This window comes from Heterocephalus glaber, unplaced genomic scaffold (genome assembly GCF_053883595.1).
Source record: "Heterocephalus glaber isolate CG9 unplaced genomic scaffold, H.glaber_assembly_v1.0 deba00001593, whole genome shotgun sequence".
NCBI lineage: Eukaryota > Metazoa > Chordata > Mammalia > Rodentia > Bathyergidae > Heterocephalus > Heterocephalus glaber.
Window position 1 is genome coordinate 11,008,375 of NW_028258368.1, and position 14,594 is coordinate 11,022,968.

Consider the following 14,594-nt stretch of genomic DNA (forward strand, 5'->3'; position numbering starts at 1 on the left):
CAGATGTTGAAATAAAAGAAGATAGCTCCACAGACAATGGAATATTTGGGGAGAGGAACCAGCCACTGCAGAGGCCTTGAGCTGGGAGGGAACTTGGGGGCTCTGGAAAGGCCCACGTGGCTGGGGACACAAGCCAGGCAGGAGTGAGAGGGACAGGGCTAGAGAGATGTCAGGACATTGCAGGTCAGTAGAGGACTCTGGCTGTCACTGGGTAGTGAAGAAGTTGAGAAGCATCATGATCATATTTTAACAGAGCGACCCTGGGTGTTGTGAATGGTGTGGCAGATGTAGGCAGAGCGGGGAGCCCAGACAGACACGAAGGCATCAGTGTCAGGTGGGGTCAGTGGGGATCATGACAGGCACCTGGAACCTATGTAAGGAAGGAACGGGTGTTAAGACCGAAGAGTCAACCTTGTTCCTATGGTTTTGACCAAAGGGCAACAACAAGCAAGCATTTCTACCTACTGGATCTGTGTTGGGTAACTCCAAGAGATGCTGCCTTCTAGGAACCCAATGAGAGCTGGTGGTGAGCCTGAGTCTAGAGTTTAGGGGAGAGGTCTGAGCTAAACTTATAAATCAAAGGTCATCAGCATTGAGATGGTATTCACAACCATGAGGGTGAGAAGGCCAACGGAGGAAGTCGTGATTGAAAATGGAGAGGTTCATGGATGAGTCCAAAGGCAGGACCTAGTTTAGGAGGGCAGTGTGCTGAAGCCTCCCGAAGGTGGGTTTATTTATAGGAGGAGGAAGGCTGAAGCATGTCTTCTACTGCAGTAAGTCATCAGGGAGGACCAAGAATTGACCCAAGGATGGAGCGGAATGGGGTGAATGGCATGGAAACACCTATTTTGCAAAGCTGCAGAAGAGGTTCCGAGGGCAGTGTTGGGGAACTGGCTCCGGGGCCAGTGAGAGGGAGAACTCAGAACTGGACCTGGACAATGACTCCACTCTCCAACTCAGGCGTCTGTTGTGAAGGAACATGGAGAAAGGGAGTCAGGAGTCAGGAATGCTTTCTTCTTTTCTTTTTCAGGGGAGAAGTACTCTGTGTATGCCAGGAGGGGATCTAGCCCAGGACGGCAAAGGGCTTCTCTCTGACAGCACAGGGGTAGAATCCAGAGCCAGCTGGCCATTTCTGGGGCCAAGCACCAGGTGGAGGCCAAAGAAGTGGCACCGGTGGTACAGCTTTTCCCTCCTACAGGCTGCTCACGGAGGGCTTGTTGCCATTAGCCACAGCGCTCCTGGACTCTGCTGTCCCTAGCTCCATGCACCAGCCCGATGCTCTACGAAAGCCTTTGGAGGCGTCTGCCCGCCGCTGGGCCCCTCAAGGTTTTAGGTTTCCCAGTGATAAGTGGGGCCCATGTCCAGAGGAGGTGTGGCACTGGGATCCTCCAGGACCCTACAGGCTCTCCAGCTGAGCGAGGGTGGGGACCTGGCACCAAGCTCCCCTGCACGGCCCTCCTCTCTCGGGGAGGGAGAAGCACCCCTGGATACTCAGGAGAGGTGGGGCCCCGGTGTCCTGGGAAGGAGTGCGCAGAGACGGATACTCCTGTCCTTAGCCAATGCCTCGCGGTTGCTGCTGTTCCGGATGCAGAAGGGTCCAGGTTCCACCTGGCTTTCCGTGGTGCGGGGGCTGAAAGTAACTACCAGCTTTCTGCCTCCTAGAACCGCAGGGGAAGAGAAAATAAAACAAAAACACCCTGGAGTGGATCGGAGGGGAGGGAGAGGTCAGGCCTTTGGCCTCTTAAAGGTGATCCTTTGGGGTCCCCTCCCACCCCTAGGCCAGAGTACAAGTCACCAGTGGGAAAGGCGCCCCCTCGCCGGCGCCTGCGAGCCTTGAGGACCCAGTGGTCCCCGAGCGCGGGCATTCATCCATTCATTGCGTTCCCAGAGCGCGAATCCGCGACTCCCACCGAATCTATGAATGGGGAGAGGAATTCGAGGCAACGTCTGTTTCCGCCCTGCTTCCCCGCCCCCTCCTCCCTTCAGGCCAAGCAGCTCCGTGCAAAGAGACAAGGGCGGGGGCGGAGGCCCTGGGGGGGGGGGCGCACGAGAAGGTGCGGGTCTGGCTGGAAACCGCGCTATTTATATACCCCGGGGCTCCTGGATGAGGAGACAGGTCGGAGTCACTCCTCCCCCAGCCCCAGCGGCTCCCCCACCCCGCCCCCGGCTTGGCAGGTGCGGGGGTGGGAGCCCGAGGTCCGGCTGCTGACGTCCGAGCGCCTGCTCTGTCAATGAACGGCAGCAGCAGCCTGGGGACTGTTCTGGCAACGAGGCTACAGACGTCATCGCCTCCTGTTGGACTCGGGGGGGTGTCCAGGCAGCGTCGCCGGCTTAAAGGAAAACTCTCTAAGTTCAGGCAGCCAGAGAGTCGTTCCTGAGAGTGCATGCACCCTCAAATGTCAAGCGCGCGAGCACACACACACACACACACACACACACACACGCACACACGCGTGCACCCACGCACACACAGGCGCTCAGTGCACTCCTAGGTGTGTGGGTCCAAAGTTTGCTGCGGCTTCGAGTTTGGGCTGAGATGGACCGGTCTTCTTGGCCCCTGGAGCACTAGGGGCTGCCTTCCTCGGGACTCCCAAATGGAAAGGAGGGGACGTCTGTCACCTGTCTTTCAGGGTAATGCCCCCCTGCTGCGAGAAGATCAGCGCGGAAGCGCAGAGTGCTCAGAGCCCTTGGAAGGTGCCTGCTGCCTGGAGCAGATGCCAGCGTCCTGGACTGTTTCCGAACTTGGGTCACTCCGGCTCGGCAACTTATTTTGCACCGTTCTGGTTGGACCCTGGACGCCCTGGTCCGGGCGTTTTGTCCTTCCACCCGCCCCTTTTGAATGTATGAACTGGAAATGAAGCAGAGAGCAGATAGGCGCTTCAGTATACTTTGGCCGGTAAGTTGATAATTCATTTTACCTATCATTTAACCCTTGAGAGTCCAGAAAAACTTAATTCCAACTGCTCTTTATACTTAAAAAAAACTTTCCAGCGTTTTCCTCCATCCTTATTGGCAATAAGAAAATGCGTGCGCGCGTTTTATGTTGGTGGATCTGACTGTTTGGGGGACCGAGGGATAAGCAAGAGGGACAAAGAGGAAACTGGAGTTTAGAAGGCTGGGGACTCTGGGCTTTGCAGAGGAGGTAAGACCACCGCCGACCCCAAGGCCTAGCGATTACCTAGGGGTGCAGACCTGACGGAGGAGTTTCCAGCTCCAAGTTGGAGAAGACAGCGCGCCAGCTGCAAACCGCAGCGCCGCCGCGCCAGCCCGCAGGTGCCTCTGAAGGCGGCCTGCAGAAGGGCTGGCCTCCCTCAACTTCCTTCCCCCTTCAGCTCGCCCTTCTCGGCTTCCCAATGGGGACAAGACCTCCCCGCCCTTGCCATCCTCCCTGCTTCTGCCTCCTCTCTCTTCTGTCCTCTACCTTCAGCCTCTCTCCAAAAAAAAAAAAAAACAACCCTATGATGTCATAGGAGGAGGGGGTCCTGAGTCCCTAGGGCCCAAAGCCTCGCTATGTGGCATTTTGCAGCATTTTATATTCTTCTTTCCATCCAAATTTTCTTGCAATCCACTGAAAACATAACCCTACCAAGCACTGCACACATCATGGTCCCCCCACAGCCAAAAGCCAGGCTGCTTCTAACTAGACAGGGCTAGGAGTCCTGACAGAGAGCAGCCCAGCCACCCCGGCCCCCTCCCAAATTAGGAGGAAATCCACTGAGGGGGCCAAGGAGCCTCTTCTCTCTGGTTGTGATCTCTCCTCCCCTCTTTGCTTAGTCTTTTTATTGAAGGAAAAAGAGGAAGAGGAGACAAGAGAGAGGAAGAGGGAGAAAGAGGAGAGAGGAGAGGAGAGGAGAGGGGAGGGGAGGAGAGGAGAGGGGAGCAGAGGAGAGGGGAGGAGAGGAGAGCAGCCCTAGACCTAGAGCTGCACTGATGGAACTGATTGTGGATTTCTGCACCCAGTCCTGGCCCCTCCTGCCTTCCTGCCACTCCAGTGTCCCTTCCCCTCTTTCAGCTGCAGTTTCTTTCCATCTCCCTCCCTAATCTATTTTCCCCACCCCTTTCCTCTCCTTCTAACCCCCTCCACTCCACCTAACCCCACCTTCACTCTCCTCTCCGAGGGGGGAGGGCCAGGGGGTGGGGAAAGAAAACCCCAAACCCCAGCCCTGGGCAGAGATGTCGAAGAAACGCAAAGCTCTCGAGGGTGGAGGAGGTGGAGGAGAATCCCGGCTCCCAGAGGAGGACCCCACTGCCTGGTTTGGGGGCAGCAGCGAGGAGCAAGGTAGGGGGAGGAGGAGGAGGCAAAGGACCGATCACAGGCAGGAGAGGTTGGGAGTGGAGATCCTTTGCAAGAATGCCCAGCTGCCCTCATCACAGCTCCCTATGGCAAGACAACTCCAGAAGAATCCCCCCCAACAAATGGGATTTTACGTGTCTCCAGGAAATTGGGGGTGGGGTGGGGATGAGCTGATTAGGCCAATGCTGGAGACCCGGATCAGAGTGCTCCTGAAGCTGTGTAGGAAGAAGGGGAGAGAGGGGTGAGATAGAGAGGTGGCAGGAGGAGGCCTGGGGGTACTAGCTGGGGATAGCTGGCCTTTTTCCCTCCCTGCCTGCCTTGTCCTGTGCTCTGGGGTAGATGAACTGTCCTATGGATGTATGGCCTGTGTCGATGTCTGTGTGCAGGACCCCTGTGTCCAGAGGGTAGGGTGCTGGTGATGTCCATGTCCTCCTAGTGTCTGCTGCCGATGAAGGGCAGCAGGCAGGGCCATTGCCTTCTTCTGTGCTTCTCCAGATCAGGGATGCTGAGTTTTGTCATGAGGAATCTTCATCCCCTGCCCAGGCATCTTCCTGAAGTTGGAAGTGAGGGTTGAGCCAATGGAATGATGTGTTTGATTCAAGGGGGGATGGAATGAGAAAGCAGTTGGGTGCTTCTTTGCCTGGAATGATACCAGTAGAAACGTGAAGATGGAAAATTTCCTCGGGAAACAAAAGTGATACTTGGAGATCTGATTTCCACATAAAAGAAACCCAGACAGACACCTTTTATTTTACTTAAAGCATTCTGGATTTGGCTGAAAGTAGGCCCAGAGGAAGTAGTCAAGTCTTTTGTGGACTGTAGTTAAAATGCAGAAGAAAAATGAACTGGATGGAAAGGTTCTGTTGTTGGTTAAACTGTGGAAGATTAGGTGCTAGGACACGAGGGGAATGATCAATGATCAGAACCCAGGTAGGCAGGTAGGTGGGAAGAACGGTTGTGTGTGCTGGCTTTCCTGTCTGCAGCCAGCCTATGGCCAAGGCTGGTGGCAGGACTGGGAAGAGCCTCAGGACCGAAGGCCGGTGTCTCCAAAATGGAGCCAGTGGTTCTTCTTCTTTGACGTCACAAGAGACACAAAGTCACAAGAGTCCTTTGCTCATGGAGAACATGCATCTCTGTGTGCACTGGGGGTCTTTAGCATGCCCTGCATGCATTTTAAACAAAGGCGTGGTTTCAGCAGAAATAGTCTAGTGCAATGGTGCCTGCTTACCTCAAATGAGGTGGTATTTAAATAACTCTATTTTAACTTTCTTTGCTCAGTTATAATTTTAGAGCAAACCAAGGCATATATTAAATTAATTTTACTGATAAAAAGATATTTGGTAAGAAATTCAGATATTGCAAATGGCTTTATTTGTATGGTTGATATTTTTCCATCTTTGGGGGGAACAATTTGCCATGAGTGTCTGGCAAATTCATCATCTCTATATACAGTACTGGTTTTGACCTGGGTTGATCTGCAAAAGTACATATCTTTTCCTTTGGCATAAGAACTAATTAAGTCTATGGGAACCGGCACACCACTATTAAGGTAAATAACAACTTAAATATATGATTTGCTATTTTCATAATGAATGTATAGCCGCAAGTTCTAAAACAAGAAATAAGTATTGTGTTTTAACCAACATTTCTCATCTTGTTTTTGTGGAAAATGTGGTATTAGAACAAAATAAAAAGCTAGGCTATAGGGGGCCTGTACTATCAAGTAGGAAATACTTCCTGCCTTCCCCAGGTACTAGGACTGTGCAGAGAATAGTGTGCAAGTCAAGATAGGCAACAATAACTACTTATATTCACAGGTTATCATAATTTTATAATATCTTATACAAATTGAGGTTTTTAGAACTAAAGATTTGACTGTAGACTTTATATTTGGCAAATACAAATTCTACTTTATAATTGGGAATAATGAACTGTAGGAACTATTAAGGGGTAAACACTCAACCACCATCCTGTTGTGAATACATTTGTTTGGAAGATGGAAGCCACCATCCATGTCTAGTGTGATACAAATACATCTGTATGTACATGTGCATGGCTGTGCATGGATGAGACTCTCCCTTTGATGATGAGAGAAGGGACACCAAGTGGGTGCCATTGTTTGACTGGGACTGATGGTGACAGGGGATCTTTACACATGAGTAAGAATCGGGAGCTCCTCTACCTCTATGACGCAATGCTATTGCTGTTTCTTCATTGTTCTCTGAGCCAAATTAATACCCTGCATGCTGAAAAATAGAGAGAAGGGCTTGCTGACCTTCACTACCAAAGGGGGCTTCTTTCAAGTTCCAACAATTTGGAAGGTGATATGTTTGTTCATTTCAACAATTGCAACTATATTAAATTAAGGAAATTGGAAATTGAATTTCAGCTATAGTCTTTGATTTCAAGACCTCCTATCAGCAGCTTGATCTGATACAAAGTTTTATATAGCTGATAAACATGTAGGCCGCTGGAGAAGAGTGTGAGGGGGAGTTAGAACCCCCAAACTCCTTGATGCTTTTCATGGCCTCACCTGCCATCAATCCACATCAGGTGTGTGGAGCCCATGTTGTGGCTGGCAGGTGCATTCAAGGTCCTGTGCCGATGTCTCTTTGTGATGGTCTTGCGGTGGCATTTCTTTAGTGTGTATTAGTTTTACAGAATGATGGGCTTCATTTTGGCATATTTAATGTGATGTAACTTGGATCATTTCGGCCCCTATTACCCTCCTTGCCCTTCTTTTACCCCTCCTCTCATTCCCTTCCTCTTTTCTAGTAGTTCCTCTTCTACTTTCTCTTTTCCCTCTCTAGATTTTATGCATGAGAGAAAACATGTCTCATTTGCCTGAGTCTGGCTTGTTTTGCCTAATGTAATGATCTCCAGTTCTACCAATTTTCCTTCAAATGATAGGATTTCATTCTTTATGGCTGAGTAATACTCCACTGTGTATATATGCTGCATTTTCCTTATCATCTCATCAGTTCACAAGCACAAAGGGTATATCAATATCTTAACTATTTTGAATTGCACTGCAATAAACATGGGTATACAGGTTTCTCTACAGTATGCTGCCTTTAATTATTTCAAGAATATGCTGAAGAGTGATATAGCTGTATCAAATGGTAACTTTATTTTTAATTTCTTGAGGAGCCTCTGTGCTGATTTGCATAGTGGCTATACTAATTTAAATTCCTACAAATATTAAAGATTCTTCCCCTCCTGCATTCTCACCAGCATTTATTGCTTTTAATATTCTCAATGATAGCCATACTGACTGGGGTAAGATGGATTTCACTGTAATTCTTTATAATTTAAAAAATTTTTAACACAGAATACAATTTATTAAGAACTTAACAGACAGACAAGACAGAAGCCTGTCTCAGGCAGCAGCAAGACAGGATTGCTAGACTCTGAGACAGGAGGAAGGGGCATATATATTAAGCTAGAGACAGGTATGTATGAAGGCTTTGTCAAAAATGAATAACATATAGGAGAAATCAGTGAAGAAACAGTTCGGGCATCAGTGGCTGGCAAAAGATCCTCAGTTGAGTGTCTTCAGAATTTTACCTGGTAGAATTTAGGATGTGAACCAGGGACACCTGATGGGCAAGATGGTAGTTAAAGATGCAGAGCCAGAAATTCTAAGATTTCTTCCCTTGAGTACTCTCAACATAATGTGAGTCACATTTCTCTGAGGCCAAGCTGTTGAACATTTTTTCATATACTTATTGGCCATTTGTATTTCTTCTTTTGAGAAGTGTCTGCTCAATTCATCTGCCAATTTATCACTGATTGGATATTTTTGGGTGTGTTTTGAGTTCTTTATGTAGTATGGATGTTACTTATATGTTGGAAGAGTAGATGGCCAAGATTTCCCCCTTCAGACTGTCTCCTTTGCTGCACAGAACTTTTGCTTGAGGTGTCACAATACCTGATTTCAAAATATACGACAAAGCCATAGTAACCAAAACATTATGGTGCTGGCATAAAAATAGACATGTAAACCAGAATAGAAGAGAGGACATAGAAACAAACCCACACAACTACAGCCATCTGATTCTTGACAAACATGCCAAAAATACATGTCGGAGAAAGGACAGCCAGTCTTTTTAACAAGTAGAGCTGGGATAACTAGATATTCACATATAGAAGATTGGAACAAGATCCTTATCTCTCATGCTGTACAAAAATCAACTAAAAATGGATCAAAGACCAGAAACTTTGAAACTGCTAGGAGAAAACAGAGAAACATTTGAAGCCATAGGCACAGGCAAGGACTTCCTGAATAGGACTCCAATAGCACAGGGAATAATAGTAAGAATCAACAAATGGGATTGCACCAAATTGAAAAGCAGTGGCATTCTTGTTAGCTTCTCTTAGGAAATTCTTTATGAAGTTGGAAGCGGGATAAAAAATGGGTTATTGAGTGCTCCCTTTGGCAGCACATATGCTAAAAATGGGTTATTGAACACACACCAGATGATTTTAGTTTCTTCTTTGACCTTGATACTTTTATTTTACCTAACTGAGTAAAAGGGAAAATGAAGTATGTTATGATGCATTTGAGTGAACATTTATTTTGGTGTATCATTAAAATTATTTAACACGTGTGTATATATGTATGTGTGTGTCTATATAAATGGTCACAGTATGGTCTTTATGGACCACTTACAGATCTACAGCTGGATCTGTGTCTGGCTTGTGTGAAGACAATATTAATGGGAAATATTTGTAACTATGTTAAACTTATAAAGGTTTCATCTTTATAACTTAGAGAAATTGGTGTGCAAATGGACAATGTCAACCACAATTTTCATTGTTTCTACTTTTCTTCATTGCTTTGAGCTTGGACGTATGTAACAATGTTCAGTGAACTGTGTAGACAGTGGATATGGTGAAGTCTGTAGGGGAAGTGTCTGTGACAAAAACATTGAATGATTTATCTCACAGCTTAAGAACAGACTACAAAAACTTTTTCCCCTTTGTGTTCTTTTCATAGTAGTCTCTTTTCAAAGCATTATTCCTTAAGAACTTTGGTTTAATCACAGGGTACCTCACTCACCTCTGTATGTTCTCTGCAGTACAATTTTAATTTCCCCAACCCTACCATAATTGGTCTATATGGTTTTGTCTTCAAGCCCCCCAACTCCCATTTCTTTTAAGATGGATTTTGGACATGAAATAATATCAGTTTTCCATTTTCATATTAAATTAATATAATGAGTGTTTTAAAAATAGGTAGTTTCTGTTTTGGAGAAATTAGTTAAGCTGCTCTGTGGCTCAGTTTTCTGGGTTCCTGCCATTTAGTGTTTAAAGTCAAGTAAAGAGGAGCCTCTGGCCTAATGAATCCAGGAAAGGTTTGAATAGGACCTATTCATAATTTTCATTGTTGGTATTTCTTGAACCATAGTGAACCCTTGCATAAGTAGCTTTTCCATGTCCCATGAATCAGTGACCTGCATAAGCAGATGGTTAATTATGATGGTGTACCTCTCTCATATTAGAGTAACACTTGGATTTGGGGGATATTCTGGTATCATTAATGGGTTGCAGGCTCTGGAGGAAGAGGCTGAAATGGGGATGTAGGAAATAAGATAAATTGTTGCTTCTGAAACTATTTAAAAGTGAATGTGTAAATTCACTAGAAGTGACTTATATCTAGACCATTCCCTGAAATTAGCTGGGCTGATCTTTCCAACAGATTAATGTTTTAAATAATTAATTTAAAAATTAATTTAATTAAAAAATTAATCAGATGAACCATTTTTTATATATTAAGAAAAAAATCTCTTTTTCATAATATATAAAAATAGGTGATTTATAATCATTAATATTCAGGAATGGTCAGGACCCTTGGGGGGAAAAATCAGTGTTAAAAAAAAACAACCACACACATTCTCTGTTTACTGTATTTGATTAAAAAAGAGTTATAATCCAAGTATATCTTTTTTAAGTCTTTGTGTTAGATTCTTTGGCTGATACAAGAATGTCCATTGTCACTGAGTGGGTCAAAGAAGGTGGAGAAGAGAGATAAGTTTGAAGGAAAAACAATGAAAGAATGGAGGCTTAGTCCTCAAACTTGGACCTGATCAACTTTTTGATTCACACAGAAAGGAAATTGTATCCACAAGACAAGAGGCACCCCATGTGCCTCTCTCCTCATCTGTGAAATAACAAGTTGAGTTAGATGACCTTGATAATCAAATTTGATCACCTTGATTATGATTGTGCAAAGAATGGATAAACCATTACCACACTCTAACCTAAATGGCAACTGACAAGGAAAGCAAAAGAGGAGCAGTTATCAGAAAAGCAGGAGCAGGAAGGATAATTTCTTTTGGATCCAGCGGTATCTCTGAGCATCTCGGGGCAATGATACAGGGCACCTTTTGACCTACAGTTTAGCATCAACCCATTTTTACATGGCAGAGAGAAGTGGAAAGCCTTTGCCATCCCTCTTCTGTCCCCAGAAACATATTCCTGTCCCTGATCCACCAAGTACACAGGACTGCAGATAAACAGAGCTGAAAGTTATGTAACATCACTGCCTCCTAGCTCTTCTATGGCTAGACTGAGTAATACAAAGGGAACATTTGCTTCTCAGGTAAGTAGAAATTATCTTCACCTTCTTACTGGAGGAGCATTTAAATAAAAGAACAGCTCAACCATGACCAACAGCATCTTTGTTAAAAGTTCTTTAGCTTTCTTTTTTCTTCCTTGATGAATACAAGATGGCAATCACAATGACCAATATAATGATTACATATCTTTATACAATATATGATATATAATATGCACACATTAATTCACATAAAATCAAATATCATAAGAAGATGCACAAAGATGTGTAGTCCATCTTCTCTACCTCCATTTACTTTTCCTCCATTTACTTTTCCCTCCATTTACTTTCACCACTGTCAATAAAGTTACAGGTGACTAACTAGAAGTATCCTGTGGTTTGCAGATCTTTATATGTGATGCCCTGTCTTATTTGTGCACAAGCACCCATGCACATTTTTCTCCTTGAACCTTGCTTTATTCACTGACCTGTATTTTACAAATTTATCAACATATACAAATCTACTTTAAAAATTTTTTCTGTATAATATCACATGGTACAAGTACTATAATACATTCAGTTAATCCTTTTAATATTCAAGATACTAATCTATTGCTTTAACAAATAATAAGCAACCACACAGTATGTTTTGAACACCTGTGGACATTTACATGCTGATAAAGTTCCAGATAGAGAACTTGAGTCAAAGAGGTGATAAAAATTAAAACTCCTCCAAAGGCCAACTTTCCCACATGTGTCCTGGTTTTTTGCTAGTTTGAGTTAGTTTGAGCTGTTCTTAGTATAGACACCACATCTTGGAGACTCAAAATTAGGGTATACGGCAAATATAAGCATGTTCTTCAAAATAATGCCTAAAATATTTGACATGTGAACTGCCTTTGTTCCTTTCTTGTTGCTCAGACAAAATACTGGACACTCAAAATACTGGACATTGAAAGTTAAAGGAGAGAATGTTTATTATAGCTCAGCTTGTAGAAGTTTCAGTTCATAATTGGCTGATTCCAAGACATGGCATGGCGGAGGGGCATCACAGAGGAGAAACAGTTCATGGTGAGCAGAAGGGAGCAAAGCAGCAACATAGTGAAGAAGCAGCAGTTGAGGACAGCAGCCCTCTTTCTAGCCCTTCTATTCAGGCTACCCACCCTTAGGGTGGGCCTTCCTATTATCCACACCCAGAACTATGCCAAACCAATCAGTGGACTAATTTAGTAATCACACACCCTTAATCCCAGCATCACACACTTAATTCCACCATCACACATTCTAGATCCAGCCACCTCTGAAAAGCCCCACACATGACCACATGAGGCTTTAGGGGAACATCTAGACACAAGCCATAACATAAATAGTCACAGATGTATGGTGATCACACCTACAGTGGATTTTAGAGTTTATGAAACTATTTTTATTCTCCTACTCTCTGGTTAAAGTAGATGTTGGGTTGACAAATATTATTTTCTACTCCTTTTGCTTATGATAAATAGGTACAACTTTGTGATTCTGCTATAGAATGAACTTGAGGGAATTTAAGTAATGATATAGAAAGAATTGCAATATTAAAATGTGTATTATTTTTAACATGTGATATTAATATTCTTTATGGAGAGTTCTGAAAATTTCAATTAGTATAAATATTACTCTTGAATTCTCACATAACCTAACGATAAGTCATGGTGTTATGACTTTTCCAAATTTTATATGTTTAAGAATTCTTAATTTTGTCAGTCAGAATATAAAGTCACAAAGGGCTGGGGTGAGTAGTAATTGATCAATTCACATGCCTTCACCTGGGAACTGGACAACTGTCTTGTAAATTATTTTATCCCTACCTTAATATTGTGCCAAGACATAGTGGGCAGTTGGTCATTTCTTGTTGAATGAAATGGTGAATATTTTCTAAGTGAAGCAACTTGAGTGGCTAAGTACCCTATTTAATAGTAGTCATAATATTTCTACTTATAAATGGCCATAGATAAGAAAGAATAGTCACATTAAGCTGTAAAAGTTTTTATTCATGAAAGAAAATCTGCTCTGATATTTAATCGCCCACAGGTGTTTAAAATATAGCATTGTATATCTGTGAAAGTAGATTTTCCTTAGGACTGAATTTTAAGGTTTGTATGCTTGATATGAATGGGTGAGACAGTAGAAATAGATTTCTCAACTACCTTTATCCAGGGGTCATAGCTGTCACATGGTCCTTACTTTGGTGCCAATTGAAGTCCAGTCCACGCTGGGCCTGTCCCATGCTCAGAAACCCTCCCCCACCACCTCCCAACCACAATAAATCCCAAGCCTGTCTCTATCTCTCAAGCCATTTCCAGATATGCTCAGGAGTAAACTCTACTGTCCTTAGAGAGCCTCATTATGTGTACAATAAACTTCTCATATTCTCTGGGTGGATGTATCACTTGTCTTAACATCTGAACTACATATCAGTTGGAGGCCATCTTGCTGTAGTTGGAGTGTTAATGGCAAATGCATTGCTACATCCTCTAAGATCAAGGCATTGCTTGACTGGACCACAATCCAACCTGCACAGAGAATAGTAACACTGATATAGCAACATTATCTAGTGTGAGGTTGTATTTGTGTTTTCCAAATAGTAGCCTATTTATTATTTATTATAGTAGTTATTTCCTCAATGTGGGATCCAATCAAGAATTGTATATGGCATTTAGTTGTCATATATTTTTTAATCCAGTAAAATTTCATGATATTAACATTTTGAAGCATGCAACCCATTCATCATTCAGAATTCCCCCATTGGATTCATCTGATATTTCACAATGATTAGGTTCAAGTTAAATATATTGGAGAAGGGCATTACATGGGTGACACCATGTGCCACTTGGCATATCACATCAAAAGACACATGATGTCAGCTGGTCCCATCATTGGTGATGGGAAGTTTGATCTCTTGGTTAAAGTGCTATCTGCCAGGCTTCTTGACTATAAAGAGAAAAATCATCAGACTTTTATTATTCATTGCCTGTACCATGGCAAAATCTGCCCCAAAGTGTATAATGTTGAACACTAAAATCTACAATAAAAGTCAGTTCATAATTATATAAATTTAGTTTTTGTTTACATGTCAGTATTTTTCTTATTCATTAAGCTGTCATGGTTTTAGAAAGTTTGTAGTCTGAAGTGAATAGCTCAGGTAAATTTTAGGGGAACAACTTAATGGGTTCTAACATAATTCACATACCCAGATCAAGGGGTCTAACATGCTAGCACTCCATGAGGCTTCCTTGTCCCTCCATAAAGCTGCTCCTCAGAGGGAACTATTATTTATCATTCGGACTTCTGTCACTCAATTCATTGCTTGCCTTTGGAATCAAGTAGTACATAAGAGATATGATTGAAAAATAGTTTGTGTTTAAATGTTTAAAATTGATTATAGTAAATGACATATTACTTTTCAACAGCACCGTCAAGTCTTCACTGGGTGTTCTGGGAAGAAGCTGTGACCATTAATCCTAATATGTCATCTTCATTGGATTAAGAAACACCCAGCAGATTAGTAAATCATGCTCCTGGGTGTGTCTGGGTGGGTCATGGGGGTGTACTTTGGGTACCACATACGCCTTTGTCCCTTCCTCTCTGGCACTGTTCCTTGCTCTACTTCCTAGCTGCCATGAATTGAGAAGCTTTGCTCCACCATACTCTTCCACAGTGATATTTTTGCCTTGGAGCCAGTTGACCATGGATTGAATC

The 14,594-nt window shown here is 43.7% G+C and overlaps 1 long non-coding RNA gene across 1 annotated transcript in view; it reads left to right on the forward strand.

Moving 5' to 3' along the window:
- The first annotated feature begins 2,902 nt into the window (after positions 1 to 2,902).
- LOC147823344 (uncharacterized) overlaps positions 2,903 to 14,594 on the forward strand; it is a 320,372-nt gene continuing 308,680 nt past the window's right edge. The window contains exon 1 of the long non-coding RNA XR_015444083.1: positions 2,903 to 4,279. This is a non-coding gene — a long non-coding RNA (uncharacterized LOC147823344). The remainder of the gene's footprint in view (positions 4,280 to 14,594) is intronic.